Source organism: Vicia villosa, linkage group LG3 (genome assembly GCF_029867415.1).
Source record: "Vicia villosa cultivar HV-30 ecotype Madison, WI linkage group LG3, Vvil1.0, whole genome shotgun sequence".
Taxonomy (NCBI): Eukaryota; Viridiplantae; Streptophyta; class Magnoliopsida; order Fabales; family Fabaceae; genus Vicia; species Vicia villosa.
In genome coordinates, this window is record NC_081182.1 from 149,432,075 (window position 1) to 149,454,276 (window position 22,202).

Here is a 22,202-nt window from a genome sequence, read left to right on the forward strand (position 1 = left end):
AGACTTCTAACACAAAAATCTTGGAAATTTGAATTGTGAATGATTGATTTGATTGATTGTACAAATCACTGTGAATTGTACTGTCTGCAGTTTGTCTGTCAACCGACTGTTCGTGTACTGAAGCAGCAGTTAAAGTGAAAAATCAACCGTCAAAGTTAATTTTCTTTTTTTTTTTTTGTTGTTATTTTTGTTTTTGTTTGGTGTGAAGCATGAAAATTTATTTACATGACTTGTTAGAAAACAGAAACATAATAAATAACTGATATTTACGGTATGCGGGCAAAATTACCGATAATAACCTGAAAATTGTTTACTGCACAGAAATAGAAATATTTGACTGGCAGAAAACACACAAGTTAAGATTTGATTTTTTGAAAAGAGATTTGAAAAGATTTTGAAAATATGGAATATAGTACAAAAGTTAGTGGAAACCAAAAACAATTGTTACCAGTATAGTGTGAGTTTCCTGCTTCTGCGCCTGCAAAAAGATTGAACCCTGCATGAACTGTGTTAGTACTATTTATCTGTAAAATAAATAAATAGTATTTGTGAAGTAAAGAACAGTATTTGGCGTTTGCGTAAGAATAAATTCCACTGTAAGCCAAGTTACTGTGTAAGAAAAATTCTGAAAACCAAGTTCTTCATATGTCAGGGATATTTTGAAAAAATCCATGTTTATATGAGACTCTTAATTTTCATATTGAAACTTTCCTGAAAAAAGAAGTGGGCAAATTTTGGGGTATAACAGTTGCCCCTATTCAATCTTCTTAAACCTGAAGAGATTGTCTGAAATCTGAAGGGTAGAAGATGATTGAATAAATAGATGCCCTGAAAATTTGCACTTACCTTGATCAGCAAAGATGTTGGAAGTTGCATTTGAATGTTGTCTGTGAAATGTTGTTGGCAGATTGAAACATTACCTGAGATGGGCTTTCGGATGCCACCTGGAAAATGTGTTGATGGTTTGTTCATCAGAATGAATCCGTTGATTATATCTTGATGAAGGATTTGAAAGTTGATCATTGTGGGGGATACTAGTTTGAGGTATCACTTTAGATCTGCAATGTTAGATCGTTCTGGAACCGTCTGAGGCTTCGCCTTAGATCTGCAATGTTAGATCGTTCTGGAATCGTCTGAGGTTTCGCTTTAGATCTGAAATGCTAGATCGTTCTGGAACCGTCGGAGGTATCGCCTTAGATCTGAAATGCTAGATCGTTCTGGAACCGTCTGAGGTTTCGCCTTAGATCCGAAATGCTTAGATCGTTCTGGAACCGTCGGAGGTATCGTCTTAGATCTGCAATGCTAGATCGTTCTGGAACCGTCTGAGGTATCGCTTTAGACTAGCAATGTTAGATGATAAATGAGTTGAGAATGAGAGTTCTTCAGAGTGAATCTTTGGTTTGATTGTATCTGAAAAGGACTGCTTGTCTGAATAAGATTCAGGATGAACACTGCATGTGAGTGAGAACATCTTTGCTGAAGACATCTGTCTACCTGAAAACTCAAGTTAATAATATGCGATGTCTATGATGCATGTATGATATGAGATCCTCGAGCTAGAGGAGAAATATGCAAGTTATGTTGTGTATGAATATGCGTATGATGCATGATTGTGAATGTGAATATGAGTGTGAATGTGATGCATGGTTTATGCAGCTTAGAGCGTGTCAAGCTCCTGATTGGGAAAATAAATCCCAGCTTAGTCGTCAAGAAATGAAGGCATTGTGATTGGGAAAAATAAATCCCTCCGCTAGCCATTTGGAAGTGAAGGCATCGTGGTTGTTGATGATCTTCTGTCTCGCTTGAGTACCCTGGGTTGGGGAAATTCTTTGAGAACCAGGATGTTCTATTGAAGGATCTTTGATTACTGCTCGGGGATGAACAGTAGTTTTTGAGAGTTCGGACTCTGACGCCCTTTGGAGTGGGAATGAGGAAGATGCATAATCCTCCGATGCACTATCTGACCAAGTTTGGGTGCGGAGATCACACCTTCTGAAGACAGTAATCTGTGAACAACCCTGCTGGGGAATAAGACTTCTTTCGAAAGAAAAATCTTTTTTGAGGGATTTTGTTGAGGAATGTGTCTCCATTGGGGAAACTTCCTTCTGATGCTGGTTTAGGATAATGTCCAAATAATTGGGACATGTCCGGAATGCTATTCCTGTTTTTCCTGGTAAACATCAATCATATTCAAATGCATATGTTCATTCAAAATATCATTGGGATGCTCGCGTATTCAAAACAGAAAAAATGAAAATGTTAGTTATAAGCTGCATTGATTTTTGAAAAGGTGCCGGTGATAGGCGGATTAGTATAGGGAGACAACAATCCTAGAAGTAGGAAATTGTCAGAAAGTTTTGAAAAGTATTTATGAAAAGAAATAGCTATGTGAGAACGATCCAGTCAAGTTTCAATTCTGCTATTGCCAATCTGTCTTCGAGCATCTCATCCCTCACTTGTTGGAAGAAAGTGATTGGACTGATCGGTGTCTTTGAGGTGTTGAACCTTGTCGGTTGAGTAGGCAGCTGAGCGGGACATAGTTGTATGCTTTATTCCCTAATTTTTGCCTAGGCTGCCCTTTCAGGTTTTCAGCCTACCGGGATTGTATTTGTTTTGTCTCTAATTTTTGCCTGGATCGCCCTTTCGGGTTTTCAATCCACAGAGACGCTCATTTTTGCCTAAGTTGCCCTTTCAGGTTTTCAACTTAGCGAGCTGAATTTTTTTATTTTTTTTTTTTTTAAGCAAAGTACTTTTTGACTATGTCCGCATTCACAGGGTGTGGGAAATCCTCGCCATCCATGGTGGTAAGCAACATGGCACCCCCGCCGGAGAATATTTTCTTGATTATGAATGGTCCCTCGTAGGTGGGGGGTCCATTTGCCTCTGGGATCACCTTGTGGTAAGATGATGCGTTTGATAACCAAGCCACCAGTTTGGTATGCTTGACTTTTGACTTTCTTGTTGAATGCTTTGATCATGCGCTTTTGGTATAGCTGGCCATGACAGATAGCTGCAAGTCTTTTCTCATCGATCAAGTGTATTTGGTCGAATACGAGTTTGAATCCAATCGTCTTCGTCTAGATCGGCTTCTTTCATGATCCTTAAGGAAGGAATCTGGATTTCGATTGGGAGAACTGCTTCCATACCGTAGACTAACGAGAATGGAGTTGCCCCCGTTGAAGTACGCGCAGATGTGCGATAACCATGAAGGGCAAAAGGTAACATCTCATGCCAGTCTTTGTAGGTTACTGTCATCTTTTGTATGATTTTCTTGATGTTTTTGTTGGCGGCTTCGACAGCGCCGTTCATCTTTGGTCGATATGGAGAAGAATTATGATGTTTGATCTGGAACTGCGTGCAGAGTTCAGTAATCATTTTGTTGTTTAGATTCGTGCCATTGTCAGTGATGATCCTTTCGGGGATGCCGTACCGACAAATGAGATTGTGCTTGATAAACCTGGCTACCACATTCTTGGTGACAGAAGCATATGAAGCTGCCTCTACCCACTTTGTGAAGTAGTCAATAGCGACCAGGATAAAGCGATGTCCGTTGGAAGCAGTAGGTTTGATTTCTCCAATCATATCAATACCCCACATTGCGAAAGGCCAAGGAGCCGTCAGAACGTTTAATGGAACTGGAGGTACATGCACTTTGTCGGCATATATCTGGCATTTGTGACAAGTTTTGGAATGATGATGGCAATCTGTCTCCATGGTAGACCAGTAGTAACCTGCTCTCAAGATCTTTTTAGCCATTGTATGTCCGTTGGAATGAGTACCGAAGGTACCATTGTGTATGTCTTCCATGATTTGTTCTGCTTCCTTCTTGTTTACGCAACGAAGTAAAGTCGAGTCATGGTTGCGTTTGTACAAAGTTCCATTGCTTAGGAAGAATTTGGAGGCAAATCTCCTTAGAAACTTTCTGTCGTTAATAGATGCCCCTTCAGGGTACTCCTGGGTTTCGAGATACCTTTGTATTTCATGGAACCATGATTTGTCTTCCATTTGTTTGGTATCGATCTCATTGCAATAGGCTGGTTCGTCTTGCCTGTAAATGGTGATCATAGGAGCTTCGTCGTCCCAATTGACTTTGAACATGGATGACATGGTAGCTAAGGCATCAGCTAGTTGATTTTCTTCGCGTGGGATGTGTTCGAAAGTGATCTCCTCGAAGTAAGGAATCAAACTCAACACATGTCCTTTGTATGGAATTAGATTTGGGTGCTTTGTGTCCCATTCCCTTTTGACTTGGTAGATTACCAAGGCCGAGTCTCCGTAGACTTCAAGGAATTTGATTTTTAGATCAATTGCAGCTTTGAGACCCAGAATGCATGCTTCGTATTCGGCTATATTGTTGGTGCAATTGAAACACAATCTGGCGGTGAAGGGTGTATGACCTCCTGTGGGGGAAATGATCACAGCTCCGATGCCATTGCCGAGCGCATTAGAAGCTCCGTCAAAAACCATAGTCCATCGGGATCCTGGTTGTTTGTAGTCATTGACTAGCATAATGTCTTCGTCTGGGAAGTCAAAGTTCAATGCCTGATAATCATCTACTGCTTGATGAGCTAAATGATCAGCTACCACACTTCCTTTGATTGCTTTTTGCGAAGTGTATTGAATGTCATATTCTGTTAGGATCATTTGCCATCTTGCAATCCTTCCAGAGAGAGCAGGTTTTTCGAACACGTATTTGATTGGATCCATCTTGGAGATCAGGAAAGTGGTGTGATTTAGCATATACTGTCTTAGTCGGCGAGCCGCCCATGCTAAGGCACAGCAAGTTTTTTCGAGTAGTGAGTATCTTGTTTCACAATCGGTAAACTTTTTGCTAAGATAGTAGATTGCGTGCTCCTTTCGACCGGAATCGTCATGTTGTCCGAGTACACACCCCATTGAATCTTCTAACACAGTTAGGTACATTATCAGAGGTCTGCCTTCCACAGGAGGTAACAAGATTGGCGGTTTTTGAAGGTATTCTTTGATTTTATCAAAGGCTAACTGGCATTTGTCATTCCATCTTTCCACTTGATCTTTCTTCAGTAATTTGAAGATTGGCACACAAGTAGGAGTCATATGGGCAATGAATCTGGCTATGTAGTTTAGACGTCCCAAGAATCCTCTGACTTGTTTCTCGGTACGGGGTATAGGCATTTCTTGAATGGCTTTGACCTTGGCAGGATCAACCTCAATACCTTTACTGCTGACGATGAAACCTAAGAGTTTACCGGATCTTACTCCAAAGGTACACTTGTTCGGGTTCAGTCGCAATCTGTATTTCTTGAGTCTGTCAAACAGCTTGTGTAAATGACTCAAATGTTCTTCTTCGGTGTTGGATTTTGCGATCATGTCATCGACATACACCTCTATTTCCTGATGAATCATATCATGAAATAGTGTTACCATTGCTCGTTGGTAGGTAGCTCCAGCATTTTTTAGACCAAAGGGCATTACTTTGTAACAAAAGGTTCCCCAGGGAGTTGTGAAGGTTGTTTTTTCCATGTCTTCGGGTGCCATCTTGATTTGATTGTACCCTGAGAATCCGTCCATAAAGGAGAATACCTTGCATTGTGCGGTATTGTCAACTAGTACATCGATGTGCGGTAAAGGGAAATCATCTTTAGGGCTTGCCCGGTTCAGATCTCTGTAGTCTACACACATTCTGACTTTCCCGTCTTTTTTGGGTACAGGCACGATGTTAGCTATCCAAGGAGGATAACTTACAACTTTTAGGAATCCGGCATTGAATTGTTTTTCAACCTCGTCTTTGATCTTTTTTGACATATCAGGCTTACTCCTTCGCAGTCTCTGTTTGACCGGAGTGCTTCCTTCTTTGATTGGCAGGCGATGAACTACAATGTCCGTGTCAAGGCCAGGCATATCTTGATAAGACCAGGCGAATATCTCGGCGTAGTCTTGCAACAATTGAATCAGTCTTTGCTTGACACTGTTTTCTAAGTCAGCCCCAATTCTGACCTCTTTCTTTTCTTCGTCACTGCCCAAGTTGATGACCTCAATCGGCTCCTCATGAGGCTGTATGGCTTTTTCTTCTTGTTCTAGAAGTCTTGCAATTTCTCTTGGCACTTCACAATCTTCCTCACTTTCGTCCTCAGTTTGGTAGATCGGATTTTCAAAGTCATGACGGGCAATAGCAGAGTCGTTATTGACTGGATCCAGCGTGTATGTGAATCTGCATGGTAGATATGTGAGTGTGTATGAAGAGAAAAACATAGCTATTTGAAAGCGAATAAAGAAAGAAAAAGGATCACAAAATTTTGAACATGCAAGCATCCCATGATTTTATTGAATGCACATAATCATGATATGACAAACCCTTTTTATAGAAGGACCGTTGTGCTAAGGCACACGGCTTTCAAGCTCATGGTTCGACTGTTCAGGAACCACTTTTATCTTTGCACAATATACACAAAGAAAACAGGAAATGGCATTTACTCCTGATCAAAGGAGATCACATCCTCTGCTTTCCAGTTGTTCAATCCACCGTTGTTAGCAGGGAGCACCCAGCTGTTCCAGTTGCAGTTGTTCTTTTCGTCTTCCGTAGCATTGATTCCGCTAGTGGGAAAATGCGTAGGTAATTCCTCAGGATAAGTTGGATGATTTGTTGGATATGAGAATCCAGGTGGAGGTCCCTCTATTGGCTGAGCGAGATGCTCGATAAGGCCGTCCCATGCAGTAGGAATGATGTTTTGAATAGAGACTTGTGCATCCTGATAAGGAGTGTACTGTGACAGAAAATAACCTTCGTTGTTTGGCATCTTCCTGGCTTCTTCAAGAGCGAAGTTGTCGTCGTACTGTTCGTCCCATCCAGTCGGGACAATGTCTTTGATGGGAGTTGAAAAGCTCGGAGGAGCGGAATATTTCACCATATAGTCGTATTTGCCGCTGGGTTCTCCTAGCGTGTCCCATACTTCTTTGGGTGGATTTTGATATTGCTGAGTGACGGGACTTGTGATACTTCCGTCATTTTGATTACCCTCTTCTGTTGGAGTAAGATCTTCCAGAGCAATGTAAGAATTTTGAGGTGTGATATACTGGTAGTTGTAACCGTCATTTGGTCCTCCCACAGCATCCCACATTCCCATGGTAATGGGTGGAATTTCGTCTGGATATGGCTGAATGATGTGGTTCAAGTATGTTCCTTCATCATCAATGGCGTTTACTTCTTGGCTGGCGAAGTGTGATATTAACCCTTCAGAGCGAGGATTTTGATCATTCTTTTGATTTTCACCATTATAGCCCAGACCTAGCTTGTCGGACTTGTAGGGTATATCAGGGAGTTGTCCCCATACTGTGCGATCACCCTGTTCAATCATGGCTTTGGCATCTTTGAGAGAAGCCATAGTTGTAGCTGGAGTAGCAGGAATATGCTTGGTGGTAGAGATATCTGGAGATACAACCTCAAAAGCTTGATACGGAGTTTCGATGGATTCGCCCTCCATCTCAACATACTTGTCGTTGCTCAAGTGACTGACCATATATTCTTCTTCGCCATAGACTGTGACAACCTTTCCTTTTACTGGGTATTTTAACTTCTGATGCAGGGTAGAAGTTACAGCGTTTGCCCCATGTATCCAAGGGCGTCCTAGTAAACAGGAGTATGTTGGAAGAACGTCTATTACGGAAAAGATAACATCGAAAGTTTGAGAGCCCACTCTGATTGGGAGCTTAACTTTTCCGTACACCGTTCTTGTTGACCCATCGAAAGCTCTTACAACCACATCACTTGGTTGTAGCACAACTCCTTTGAAGTCAAGTTTTTCCAGTATTACCTTTGGTAACACGTTTAGAGAGGAACCATTGTCTATTAGCACATGAGACAGAGTGGTGCCGTTGCATTCGATAGAGATGTGCAGGGCCTTGTTGTGATTTCTTCCAGCAGGAGTTAGATCCACATCAGAGAAACCAAGACCATTGGGCACTGTAAGACTGGCGACACAATTCTCAAATTGGTCGATTGGGATTTCTTGAGGCACATGCGCAGCTTGAAGGAACTTCATTAGAGCTTTAGCATGAGCTTCTGAATATTTTAGCAGAGATAACATTGAGATTTTTGAAGCAGTATGCCCCAGTTGTTCGACAATATTGTAATCACTTTTGCAGATGATTTTCAATATTTCGTCCATCTCTTGCTTTGATGGATCCTCAGCAGTGATCTCTACCGGATTTTGAACTGGTTTGATCAGTGGCTCTTTGCCTCGAGTGTTGATATCTGGAATAGGAATTGGAACCTGGATTGGACTAGCAGCAATATTTGGAGAAATTTCTGGTGAAAAGATTCTTCCACTTCTCGTGATCTTGCTAGTGCCTGCAATGTTACTTACAGCTGAAGTAGTTAGTGTTGCGTCCTCTTTAGTCGAGGGATCCTGCTTAACTCCATGAATGTAAACATTAGTGTCATATCCCCATGGGACAGCTTTGTCTGAGGAGTATGGAAATGGAGTTGGTCTAGCAATGACTACTGATGCCACTTTGAGTGTAGCAGAAAGTTTGAATGGAGCCTTGGTAGAGATTTTGAATGGTAAGCTGGAGATCACTGAGACGTCTTCCATTCTTATCCCGTTGGCAAAGACTTTGCCCAACATGTCCATAGAAGGGAGCCTCTCAAACATAATGATACGGTGATCCATGTATTTTTGAATTCCCATCTTTAGATTTTCACAACCATTGGGTTGGCGTGAGCAATAAAAGCAGTCGGGATCACAACCTGGAAAGTAACCAGCTTGGATGAACTTTCTTTTGACTTCGAGGAGTGGAATTGATACTTCGTTCACATCATAAATGTAAACTGTGTCTATGATAGCATTAACAGTTTTGTCATGCTTTGGCATAGGTGCTGTGATGACATTTGGAGTTTCTGGAGGATCGAATTCAATTTCCCCAGCATCTATCATGTCTTGGATTTTGTTTTTCAGGGCCCAGCAGTGATCTGCGTCATGTCCTGGACAGTTTGAATGATAGGCACATGTTGCATCAGGGCGATAATTCAGAGAAGAAGTGTTGACATTCTTCGGAGGACCTCTTAATGTGATCAAATCTGCTTTTAGCAAGTGCTGCAATGCCTGAGAGATTGGCATGTTGATTTTGGTGAAAGTTCTTCTTGGTGCATCTGGTCGATGCGTATATTTTGGCTGTTGATCTTTTTGAGGTGCAGATGCGGAGATCATAACTGCCCCTACAGATTGATGCTGATCACTTTTGTGACTTGTCTGAATTTGCGCTGTATTGACCTCATTTCTGATGGGCTTTTTTGTAGTACCAGAGGAGGATCCTACTTGAATTTTTCCATTTCGAATGCCACTTTCGACACGTTCTCCGGTCAGTATTAGGTCAGTGAAACCTGATGATGAACTTCCCAGCAGATGGCTATAGAATGGGCCAGTTAAAGTGCCCATGAACATGTCGACTAGTTCGCGATCAGATAAGGGTGGTTGAACCCTTCCAGCCATATCTCTCCACTTTTGTGCATACTCTTTGAAACTTTCTTTTGGTCCCATAGACATGCCTCGCAATTGAGTACGAGTGGGTGTAAGATCAGCATTGTATTGGTACTGTTTGTAAAAAGCAGCAGCTAATTCTTCCCAAGTATGAACCTTGGTATTTTCTAGCTGGTAGTACCATTCGAGTTGTGTACCTGACAGACTTTCTTGGAAAAAGTGAATCCACAATTTGTTATCTGTTGTATGAGGTTGTATCTTCCTCACATAAGATCTTAAATGTAGTTTTGGACAAGAAACTCCATCATACTTTGCAAAGGTTGGAACTTTGAATTTTGGAGGGATGACAACATCCGACACGAGTCCCAGATCATTGAAATCTAAGCCAGGTATTTTTTGTATTTCCATAGCTTTCATACGATCCTCCAACTGTTGGTATTTGTCATCATCCTGTTCGTCTCCAGAATGATCTTCTTCTTCATTTGAAGAGAGAGAGGGTTTAGCAGAACCCTGGTTGCTTTGATTATCTTCTTGTTCACCATCACCGACTATTTCAGGGATTGGTGGCTTTTTGATCTTTTTGACAGGGATCTTGATCTTCCTTCTCAGGTGACTCAAGCCTGCAGATTCTTTGGGCTTCTTCTTCTTCTTGAGTATCAGGGCTTTCAGCTCTTGTTGCCCCTTTGCCAGTTCCAGAATTGCCACTTGAACTTGGGCATTCTGTACTTCGAGATTCTTGATGCTTGCCTCAGATTCCATCTCTTCTGACTGAAATAAACAGCGAAGAGATGAGAAACCCGTCATGAGAACCTGTTATGAAATGTGTATGACTGGATGCCATGTATGCAATGTGTATGCAATGTATATGAATGCAATGTATGAAATGCAATGTATGAAATGCAATGTGTATGCAATGCATGTGAATGCATGTGTGCAATGTTTTCAAGGATCATAGAGTCTAGATTTGTTAAAGAAGCAACAAACGTTAGTTAATCAATTTATTCTTTTTTCTTTGCCTCATTTGGGCTTACAAGACAGAAAATAAAATAAATGATCTTTCAGGTCTCCCGTGGGCGCTTTTTCTTTGTCCCCAGGAATGCGTTGATTCTTTGTTCTTCTTGAAGCTGTCTGGTGAGCTCGAATAGCCTTCTCTCATAGTCCTGACAGTGTTCTTTGAAGGTGTCTCTTTCCTCTTTGAGTTGAACCCAGGATTTTTGCAACTCTTCCAAGTCAGTTGGCATATCCGGGTGTAGAATAACTTGAGGTTCGTAACCTTCGACTTCTGATTCGATAGTCACAGGTAGAACAGCGGGATAGGGCATTAAGAGTTTTTGAGCATGAGTACGCACCCATCTGAGGTAAAGTTCCATAGGAATAGAATTCCATTGCCCCAGAGTTTTGCTTTTTATTCTATAGACACTGTCCCAAGCCTGTATGAATCTTCGTCGGTGTCTGTGAGAGTCATTCTCGTAGTCAAACACAATGCCACGGATAATCATGTCATGAGGACCGTTGTTTCTTGCATATCCGAATTGGCGTAGAGCTAGAGAGGGATTGTAAGTGATACCTCCTTTAATGCCGAGTAGTGGCACGTTAGGGTATTCTCCACAATGATCAATGATAGTAATGTCTCTTTGAAAGAAGTTGTTCCATCGGATATCTGAATGAGATAAAGACATGATTCTGTAAGACCATTGTGCTCTTTGTTCATTTCTTAGCACTGATCGGGGAAGATGACATGTAAACCACCTAGCCAGTAGTGGTATACAGCACATGAGAGTTCCTCGCTTCTTCGTGGTACGAGTGTGTAGAGAGTGTAGGATGTCTCCCAGCAATGTTGGTACCCGGGTTGCGAATTAGGAAAAGGTTGATGATGTGTACACTTATGAACTGGTCGGAATTAGGGAACAAAACCAACCCATAGATCAAAAGAGCCATAACTTCTTCAAAAGCTGGATAACTTTTGTTTTCTAGCAGTAGTCGAGCCTTTTCCAGTAAGAATTTGGCAAGCAAACCCTCAACTCCACTCTTTGTTTCCCAATTGGATTTGATTTCTGACTTTTGCAGATGTAAAGCAGCAGCAATGACTTCAGGTTTTGGTTTTCTTTCTAAACCAGTGAAAGGTAATTGATCTCGGATTGGTAATCCAATTAATTCAGAGAATTCTTCCAAAGTGGGTACCAACTGGTAATCAGGAAATGTGAAGCAATGATGTTCAGGGTCGAAGAACTGGAACAGGACCCGTATCATGTCTTCTTCAAACTTTGAGGTAACCAAATGGAGTAGGTGACCATGCTTTTCAGTGAATTGAGCATTCCTGGGGAATTCTGCTACCAAGACTTTGAGTTCAGATGGCACCGTTGAGATATTGATTCGGATGTAATCTCTGGTGGCGGGAGCCATTACCTGCAAAAACAAAAGTAAACTCTTTGATCCTTGAAATGTGTAGTGAAAAATGATGTGTTTATGATGCAAACATGTGGCACACAAAAACAAATCAAACAATAGCCTTAGGTTTAAAGGCTTGCATGAGGTTGATAGGTGATACCCTCCCCTCTGAAGTTGAGTTGGTTGAAAACCTGTCCTAGAATAGTATTCGGGTTCTATGATCCTTGGAGACAACATCTCAATACGGCGCTCGGACGGCCGATCAAGAATATTCCTCGAGGATAACTAGCTTCGATCAATTTCAAAGCTAGCCACTTAATAGGCCACAAGTCAAGTTCAACTAAAAGGTTCTAAGACAAATTAGTGTTAATGACACTTCGGAAGCCTAATATACTCCTTGATCGCTTTCAAGGGACATCAGTATAAACCAAAGTATCACACTAACGATGACTACCAGATCAACCGTATCGGTACATGCCGTACAGTTTCCTTGGTCTATTGTCATATACTTAAGGTATCTCGAGATTCGGGTTAGAATCTTTCACACAAGCAAAGTACCCAAGCAAACCTGTGAAAAGTAAAGCAATCAGATCAAACAATTGAAAACATCGAAATGATCTATACTCTAAAGGTAACCCCTTTTGAAAACATTTTGAATTTGTATTCCCCAGCAGAGTCGCCAGTTCTGTGGACCGTCCTTTCGGGCCATACCCCTCCCGTGGGTGGGATACGTGAACTGACTCTTTTTTGTCGATCGGACGCTTTCGCGTCGCTTTTGAAAAAAAGTTTACAGAGTCGCCACCGACCTTTTATTTTATCCAATGAAGGAAAGGTTTATAAAAGAAACAGAAAAAAGACCTTTGAGAGATTCTGGGTAAGGGGGTAGGTTATACAAAGGGAAGGTGTTAGCACCCTTTGTATCCATGGTTATCCATGGGCTCTTTAGTTTGCTTAGCTCATTTGCTTTACTTTTCAATTGATTCGGAATGCTTTACTTGTGTTTTTGAAATACCTTTGCAAATAGAATTTGTAATGATCCTTGTGCGGATATATACAAATGCTTGTTTATCTTTCGAAAGATGTTTTGAAAAGATCGTTAATTTTGTAATGATCCGTGTTTGGATGTATACAAAATATTGTCTTTTGGAAAATTCGTTTTAAAAAACAACAGTGTATGAGAATTTTGTTTGTTTTGATTTTGAGCAAGCAAACTAGGAGGTCTACCCTGAGTTAGGAGGTCTTTATCCTTGTTCCCTTTAAAAATCTATCCATTCGTCGGATATAAACAAAAGGTTCGATTTTGTACTCGAAACAGTAGAAATGTAACCTTGATTTTGAAAAGAGTGAAAAGGGGTTACCCTAGGAGGTGCAAATGTGATTGTGATTGAATTCAGGTATTTATCTTTGAAGTTAGTGATCTGACGGTTCAGTTTTATCTTTGACATACACGCAGTTTATATGGGTGCTGGAAATTAAAATGCGGAAATGTAAAGTGCAGAAAGTAAATCTACGCTATTACATCGATTGTGCGGGAAATGTAAACTAGCCTATTTACATGAATTTGACATCCTATACATTTATCTAGGAATTTTAAATTGCAAGAAATAAAAGGCATATTTTTGGATTTTTTATGATTTATTTTAAATATAATTAATGCATGATTAATTAATTTAAAATGAAGAAAAGATGAAAATATGATTAAACTTAGAAAATAAGTTTAGAATATGTACAAAATGTTTGTTAATTGATTTTAGAACAAAATTAATTTTTTTGGAATTTTTGAAATTGTTTTTGGATTTTTTAAGTTAATTAAAACATAATTATGCAAATAATTACACAAATAATTAATACTTAAAGAGAAAATTATCCTAAATATGTACAAAATTAGTTTATGATATATAAACAATATTTAACACAAAGAACAATTTTTTTTATGATTTTTTGACTAATTAAAATAATTAATAAGCAAATATATAAGTACATACTAATTAATTATGTAAAATATTGAAATTTTGAAGAAAAATAAAATATTTTTATTTCAGGAAATAATATATTATTTTAGAAGTTTAAAATATTTTTTGTGAATTTTTTGGGATTTTTTAACTATTTTTAATTAATTTATCAAAGAAACTAAAATAAAAATAGAAAATAAAATTAAAAATAGAAAGGATACTGATTCAGTGTGGTGAGGAGCTGAGGCTCCATGGTGTGCATGCGTGTTATGATCATTGGATGTGTTTTTAGTGGAGATCAACGGATTAGATTGAGGAGAGCATGATAAGCTTGGGTGAGCTGTACGCGTGTGATCCACCAGAGTTTATATAAGTCAAGCTGGGACCCACATTTTTAAATGGCAACCAATCACGTTTTATCATTTTGCCACACAAGCGATGGACTTATTGACTAGCCAATGGAAATGCTGGAAAGAGCCACGCGTGCGCTGACCCTTGCCCTAAGACTTGCTGACTGCCGGAACAGTGATTCCGGTCGTCTTCTCCGGCGAGGTGGTTCCTCCAACTGCAAAAATACGTTAGCTAAACACCAAAGGAAGACCCTACCCCCCTAAATCGAGGTCTGGGAATCCGTTGGTGGGGTTAGTTTGGACTAAAAATGCTTGTATTAAGAGATTCGAAGAGAAATATGAACACACGGTTGATCATGGCAACCTATGTTCTGGACGTTAGCACCCTCATGCTAGGGTTCAAACCTGGTCTAATGATCATTACAAGCTCAACCATAACCGTGAGACATGATAACAACAGATGAATAGAGAGTTTGAATTCAATGAAAATTTACCAAGTCGGAGAGTGAGAGAACTTGAGTTTCAGGCCTCTAAGAACTTGGTTATTGATCTGGACTTACTCAAGCAAGTACCAGGAGATGATTTAAGGACTTAGTTTGTATTGAAACTAGCTGCAAATTTGAATACGAATTTTTGAATTTTTTGATTATTTTTTTGAAATATAAAGAGAGTTTATGCTATCTTCTTGCTATATTTCGTGTGTGTGTACATTGAGGAAGTATCCTAGCCTATTTATAAGCCAAAGGCTGCTTGGACACTAAGCTAAAAGCTTTGAAGAGCTTTGTTGAAATTTTGATTTTTAAAATATTAAAAATCTTTGAATTGTTGACCAAGCTTGACTCCATCCAATGCTCTTGTCTTGCTCTTCAATTCTTGCAGAAAAATGAAGGTTCCTTGAGGTGAGTCATACTTGGAGGCCAAGCAACCATTATCCATGCATTTTCTTTTTAATTTTAATCTTAAAGTAAGATAAAATTATGCAAAAAATGGCCAATAAAGATGTGGGCTTTGTCTTGGTCGTGGGAGGCCCATAGTAACATGGAAAAGATGTTTGGACCACAAAAACTTGGCATCTTTTGGAAAAAAAACATTTTTGAGCAATGTTGATTTCATGCATTTTCCCAAAATTTAGCCAACTTCAACAAGGTGTAAATCCTTCAATTTTTGTCATATGAAGGAGATCTTGCACTTTTTGGAAACCTCAAAGAGTCCTCTAACCAATGTCTTTGGTCTCATGTCAAAATGATTTTTGGTTCTCCTTGTGTGTCCTTTTGAAAAAAGTGTCTTTTTGTTGACTTTGAAAATGACCTGTAATGTCTTTGATCATATTTTTCAAATGGTGAATCCAATGACCATGGGATCAATGGCATTTGAAAGATAATTGAATTTCCTTCAAAATGAGCTTTGGTTGACATTTTTTGGATGAAGGATGAGAGAGTTATGATCAGTCAAAGTTGAGTTGACTTTTCAGGCAAAAACCCTAATTTTGAATCTTAGGGTTTTGTTGATTTTTGATCTTTCCTTGATGAATTGTGATCATCCAATGATCAAATGTTGAATCCTTTGACAAAATATGGATTTTGACAAAAAATTTCATTTTTGACTGTCAGTTGACTTTTTTGGTCAAACGGGTCGTCTGTTGACTGTTTGAGCTGCTGACGGTGCGTCTGAGTGAATTGAAGTTTGAAAATTTGTATGATGGTACTTTGAGATGTATGGATGTATATGAAATCCATTTGAGCTCCCAAAACTTGTTGCTCCTGTTAAAACAAGAAAAACCCTGATTAGGGACTGTCTGTATAGGAGGCAGTTAAGCGTACCTGATTTTTGTGCAGTGTTGAGTTTCTGCTAATCATGTGATATTCAGAAGACTTCTAACACAAAAATCTTGGAAATTTGAATTGTGAATGATTGATTTGATTGATTGTACAAAACACTGAGAGTTGTACTGTCTGCAGTTTGTCTGTCAACTGACTGTTCGTGTACTGAAGCAGCAGTTAAAGTGAAAAAGTCAACTGTCAAAGTTAATTTTCTTTTCTTTTTTGTTGTTATTTTTGTCTTTGTTTTGTGTGAAGCATGAAAATTTATTTACATGACTTGTTAGAAACAGAAACATAATAAATAACTGATATTTACGGTATGCGGGCAAAATTACCGATAATAACCTGAAAATTGTTTACTGCACAGAAATAGAAATATTTGACTGGCAGAAAACACACAAGTTAAGATTTGATTTTTGAAAAAGAGATTTGAAAAGATTTTGAAAATAATGGAATATAGTACAAAAGTTAGTGGGAAACCAAAAACAATTGTTACCAGTACAGTGTGAGTTTCCTGCTTTTGCGCCTGCAAAAAAGATTTAACCCTGCATGAACTGTGTTAGTACTATTTATCTGTAAAATAAATAAATAGTATTTGTGAAGTAAAGAACAGTATTTGGCGTTTGCGTAAGAATAAATTCCACTGTTAGCCAAGTTACTGTGTAAGAGAAATTCTGAAATTTAAGTACTTCATATGCTAGGATATTTGAAATAAAAATCCATGATTATATGAAACTCTTAATTTTCAGATTGGAGTTTTCTTGAAAAAAGATGTGGGCAAATTTTGGGGTATAACAGCATCCTACTTTTGGATTAGAGGTTTTTTTTTCTTCAGAATGGGCTTAACACTTTGGCCGGCCCAAACACCCAATATGGCGATACCCCTCTATACTTGAATACACCCCCTTATTATTTTTTAGTACACCTTTATAAGAGGTCGAATTTAACTAGTACAGTATTAGATCCTATGACCCTTATTTTTTTTAATCCTGATGAATCAAATATACATAGATGTATTGGGTAAATTTTTGGGGTATGACACCCCTGTGCTGAATCTGCAATGTACTTAGAAGAAAATAAAAGGCAAAAAAGTTCTCCAAGTGCCAGGGATCGACCCTGTGTCCTCCGGTTCAAAGATTCCTGAACGCTGTCTTACCAATCATGCTATGGTTTATTAGTTGTTAATGAATTATCAATAATAAATATGATATGAAAACGTGACGTGAATTCAAACCCCAGTCAAACGTGGGCCTAGGGACTTCGCTTCAACCAATCACGCGTGGAGAGAGGAATAACTGACCTTTGACTAGCCAATCAGATTAGCACACGCACGAGGAGAGAGATCGTGAGAGTTAACCCACGAGTGAGGAGCAGCCACGCATGCGGTCAAGGCTAGGGAGTACTGTTCATCATCTTCTAGAATTTACCTGCGGATTTTGCAATGGAATTTCCTTTGGAATTTGCTGCGATTTCTTGTATCAGCTTTGCATAATTAGGAAACTCAAAGAAACAACGTTAGATAAGTAACATAAATGCCCAGATTTACTAAAACAAACATGGCGAGTTCAATGGTGAGGTTGTTTTGAGTTAAAACGGCCTGGGTCGTACAAACCGAAGCAAGCTTTTTCTGTGCCCTAACAATGGCGTTTTAAGCTATGGACGCTAAAGCTTTGATTTAAGGGTTCTATCCTGTTCTAATTAGCACCAAGAACACGTTAGAAACATTAGTTTACCTTAAATCATGGTAATGATAACAAAACGAAAATTGAACATGGAGGAACACGAAGAAACATGCGTGTTTGTTCTGCGTGTTTCAGGACCTGTCTAACAATCAGTACTTACCCTTTTTATCTCAGGAAGAGATTGGTACGATTAGTTTGGATGGAGAGTGTCCGTGCCAAGAAAAAACCTTGCCCTAGTTTATAGGAAATTTTGAAGCTTGGAACGAGTTTAGTAGAGTAAGGTTGCGTGAACCCTTGTGCTGAGTATGTTGTTATATTTATAATAGTGATATTAGGGTTATAAACTTGGAGAGAAAGCCATGTAATTGATGAGAAAAATATTTGAGAGAATATTTGATTTTATTTGCACCCAATCTTACTATTTTGAGTCTCCAGCTATTTTTGCACTTTCTTTCACGTGTTACTACCTTCAAGAATTAATTATGATCTTAGAAAATTGATCACACGATTTTGAATGATTTTATTTGATTTAATTTTGAATTTATATGAATAAATTCAAAAATAAAGGAAATAAAAACCATAGCATGTCATGAGCTTATTTTTTGGACCCCCTAGGTAATATTAGATTGAAACAAATATTGAAAAATTAATCTCTCAATCTTTTATCATTTAATCCTAATTTCATTTGATTTTATTTGAATTTACTTGATTTAATTCAAATAAAAATAACATAAAATCAAGAAATGAAGGATAATTGGTTATTGGGCCAATTTTAAGCTTATAACCACGTGAGAAACCCAAAACCATAGGCCCAATACTCAAAACATGAATTTTGTCAATTATAGTTTCAAGCATTTGTCAAATTTTTCCCAACTTGTGCAAGCCATAACTCATTCAATATTTGTCGTATGGAGATGATCTAGGACTTTTTGGAAAGCCTAAGATGTCCTCTACAAGCCACTTTGGAACCTTTTTTGCATTCGGAGATTTTATCTTGATGATATGGCTCCTGATAAAAACCAGCTTTTTGCGAGATTCTAGAAGGACCTGTAATGTTTTGACTTATATCTCTTAGGCGGAAGCATTTCTTGACCTTGGACCCAACATTAAAGTTGTAGAGAATTGAATTTCCTTGAGAATGAGCTTTGGTTGGGGCATTTCTGCTAAAGCATGAGAGAGATATGATCAGTCAAAGTTGGGTTGACTTTCTCCTAGAAACCCTAATTTAGTAACCTGGAATTTTGTGGATTTCTGATCTTTTCTTGATGAATCATGATCAATTCTTGATCAAATGATGAATGTGACTTTAAAATAAGGGTGTTGACCAAAAATCAGGAATTTTGACTGTATTTTGACCACAATTGACTTTTAGGTCAAACTAGTCGACTGTTGACTATTTGAGCTTTTGTCTGGGCAATCTTGTGAATCAGAGCTTGAAACTTGATGTGAGGACTCTTTAAGGAATATGAGAGGCCATGGGATCCATTTGAGATCTTAGAACTTTATTTGATCTTTGAGAAGATCAAAGCCCTAGTTGGAGGGCTGTTGTTTGGGAGAGTGCTCATTCAGTCAAGTCTTGAGCCTTGGACATTCATATGAGCTTGAATATAAAAATGTGGCAGGCAAATTTTGGGGTATGACACTCTCCCTGGAAGAACAGATTGGGACAAAGTTCATCCAGAGTTGTTTACTTCTTGAAAAGGCTCACCTCACTCTACAGATCTGAAGCCTTCCTACAGAGTTTGGGCGAAGATTATTCTAGGATCTTTCAATCAAAGAAAAGCTACAAATTCTGCAACCTACATCAGTAAAGATCAGCACTTCCTTCTGTAGTGCATTGGAAAGGGTATGAGAATAAACTTGCCTCAAGTTCTGTTTAATCATCTGTGTACTCATGTGACAGAATCAAGGGAGGCATAACGTTTGACGTATCCTAAAATTAAGAAGAATACCATTCTTATGGGAAGATTGGTATCAGACATTCTGACTGAGAGTGGTCTGATTGATACTCTGAGAGCAGCTGGATCCATTCAAGATCTGACTGTTGTTCATGGGAGTACTAAGACTGCTCAGTCTTTGAGAAGAATGCAGTTGATTAAAAAGGTGATCTCCACTCCGAAGGTGATTCCTGATATTCTGACTAGAAGAACTCCAGTTGCTGACTTCCCTCAGATGTTCAAGGAAGAACTATCAGAATCTGTTCAACTCTATCTGGAATCTGTTCAACTCCTATTAGAGATGCTATATGATCTGGATAACTACGAAAGTCAGAATAAGTCGTACGTTAGACTATATCCGAGCTTGAAATGTTGAGAGGTGTTTGTCGGAGATGGGATTAAAGATGCCATTTAGGAAAGTGTTGTTGGAGATGGGCTTACCAATGCCATCAGTTGATGTATTGACGTGTGTCTGATTGAGTCATACATTAGACCGTATCTGAAGGATATACTTAGGATGAGTCGTACGCTAGACTGAATCCACTATATTGATAAGTGTCAAAGTAAGCCTTATGTTAGACTATACTTTTAGGATGAGTCATACGCTAGTCTGGGTCCAGTTTGCATTGTTAAATGTCTGGAAAAGTCGTACGTTGGACTGAAGGAATGGGTCGTACGTTACACCGGATCCAATTTGCATTGATAAATGTCTGGAAAGCCGTATGTTAGGCTGAAGGATGGGTCGTACATCAGACCAGATCCTTTGTATTGAGAAGTACCAGAATGAGCAGTACGTTAGGCTGTATCTGAGCTCAGTGTGTTGAGAAGTGTCTTGTTAGAGATGGGCTTAAAGATGCCACTTAACTTGTTAGATTAATTTGAATGTCGATCGTCTCAGTACCTTTTGTAGTAACTGATTTAGATCTTAAGAAAATGGTCGTCTCTACCGTTGTAAGGATAGATTTAGATCTTGGATCGTCGATCGTCTCAGTACTATATATAGTAACTGATTTAGATATTATGATGTCGATCGTCTCAGCACCTTGTGGGGTAACCAATTTAGATCTTGTAATGTCGATCGTCTCAACACTTTGTGGGGTAACCAATTTAGATCTTGTAATGTCGATCGTCTCCGCCGTTTGTATTGATGAATTTAGATCTTGAATTGTTGATCGTCTCGGCACCTTGTGGGGTAACCAATTTAGATATTAGAAGATGATTATCTCTGAATTATCTCTGGAGAATATCTGGAACTATGTATCATAACTAAATCTTTGTCTTGATTATCTCTGAACTATCTCTAGAGAATATCCGGCACTAAGTATCAGAACTAAATCTCTGTCTTGATTATCTCTGAACTATCTCTAGAGAATACTCGGAACTAAGTATCAGAATTGAATCATTGTCTTGATTATCTCTGAACTATTTCTGGAGAATACCCGGAACTAAGTATCAGAACTAAATCAATGTCTTGATTATCTCGAACTATCTTTGGAAGATATCCAAAATTAAGTGTCAGAACTAAATCTCTGTCTAGAATGAGTTTCAGAATTAAACCGTTGACTTGATTATCTCTGCATTATATCTAGAAGATAATGTTCATTTGATTTATAGGAATAAACTGAAAAAGCAACATTAGTTTTATGCAATGTCGTGATGCATGTATTGTAATGTTTATTTTTTGAAATGAATGAGTGTTATTGTCATACCCCAAAATTTGCCCATCACATTTTTATACTCAAGCTCATCCAAGTATCAACAACTCAAGATCTAAGTGGATGCACACTCTCCTAAGCAATAAGGACCAAAACTAGGGTTTTGTATATCTCAAAGTAAAGCCAAGTTCTAAGGCCTCAAATGAATCCCATGGCCTCTCATACTATTCAAAGAATCTCTATGCCAAGTTTCAAGTCCTGATTCGAAAGATTGCTCACTCAATGGCCCAAACGATCGATAATCGACTGGTTGACCTAAAAGTCAAACTATGGTCAAACCACAGTCAAAACTTCTGATTTTTGGTTAACACCCTCATTATGAAGTATCATTCATCATTTGATCAATTATTGATCGTGATTCATCGAGAAAAGTTCAGAAATCAACAAAACCTAAAGTTTCTAAATTAGGGTTTTCATAGGAGAAAGTCAACTGAACTTTGACCAGCCATAACTCTCACATGGAACATCAGAAATTTTCCATCCAAAGCTTATTTTGAAGGAAATTTGATTTTCTACACTTTTGTCTCTCACATGCCAAGTCTAAAAATGCTTCATTTGAGAGATATGGACCAAACCATTATAGGTCCTTTTCAAAGGTCAACAAAAAGTCACTTTTTTCAAAAGGACAGATAAGAAGCATGGAAAATCATTTTGAGATGAAACCAAAGGGAGATTTTAGAGGACTCTTTAAGCTTTCTAAAAAGTCCTAGAATATCTCCATATGATAAGAATCAAGAGAGCTAAAATTTGTTAAAGTTGACCAATTTCGGGGTAGGGTATGAAGTGAATATTGAGCAAAATTGGATTTTTCACTTAATGGGCCTAGGTCTTCGTTCCTAAACATGGTGGTGATGATATTTAGGGCCCATAAATCCATATCTTCACTTCTCATGATTTTTATTC

General features: G+C 38.7%; 1 protein-coding gene across 1 annotated transcript in view; it reads right to left on the reverse strand.

Annotated features, from left to right (window-relative positions):
- Positions 1 to 22,202, reverse strand: part of LOC131659150 (uncharacterized) — a gene marked incomplete at its 3' end in the record, with an annotated part of 51,056 nt that overhangs the window by 8,467 nt on the left and 20,387 nt on the right. The gene's annotated exons all lie outside the window — the stretch shown is intronic.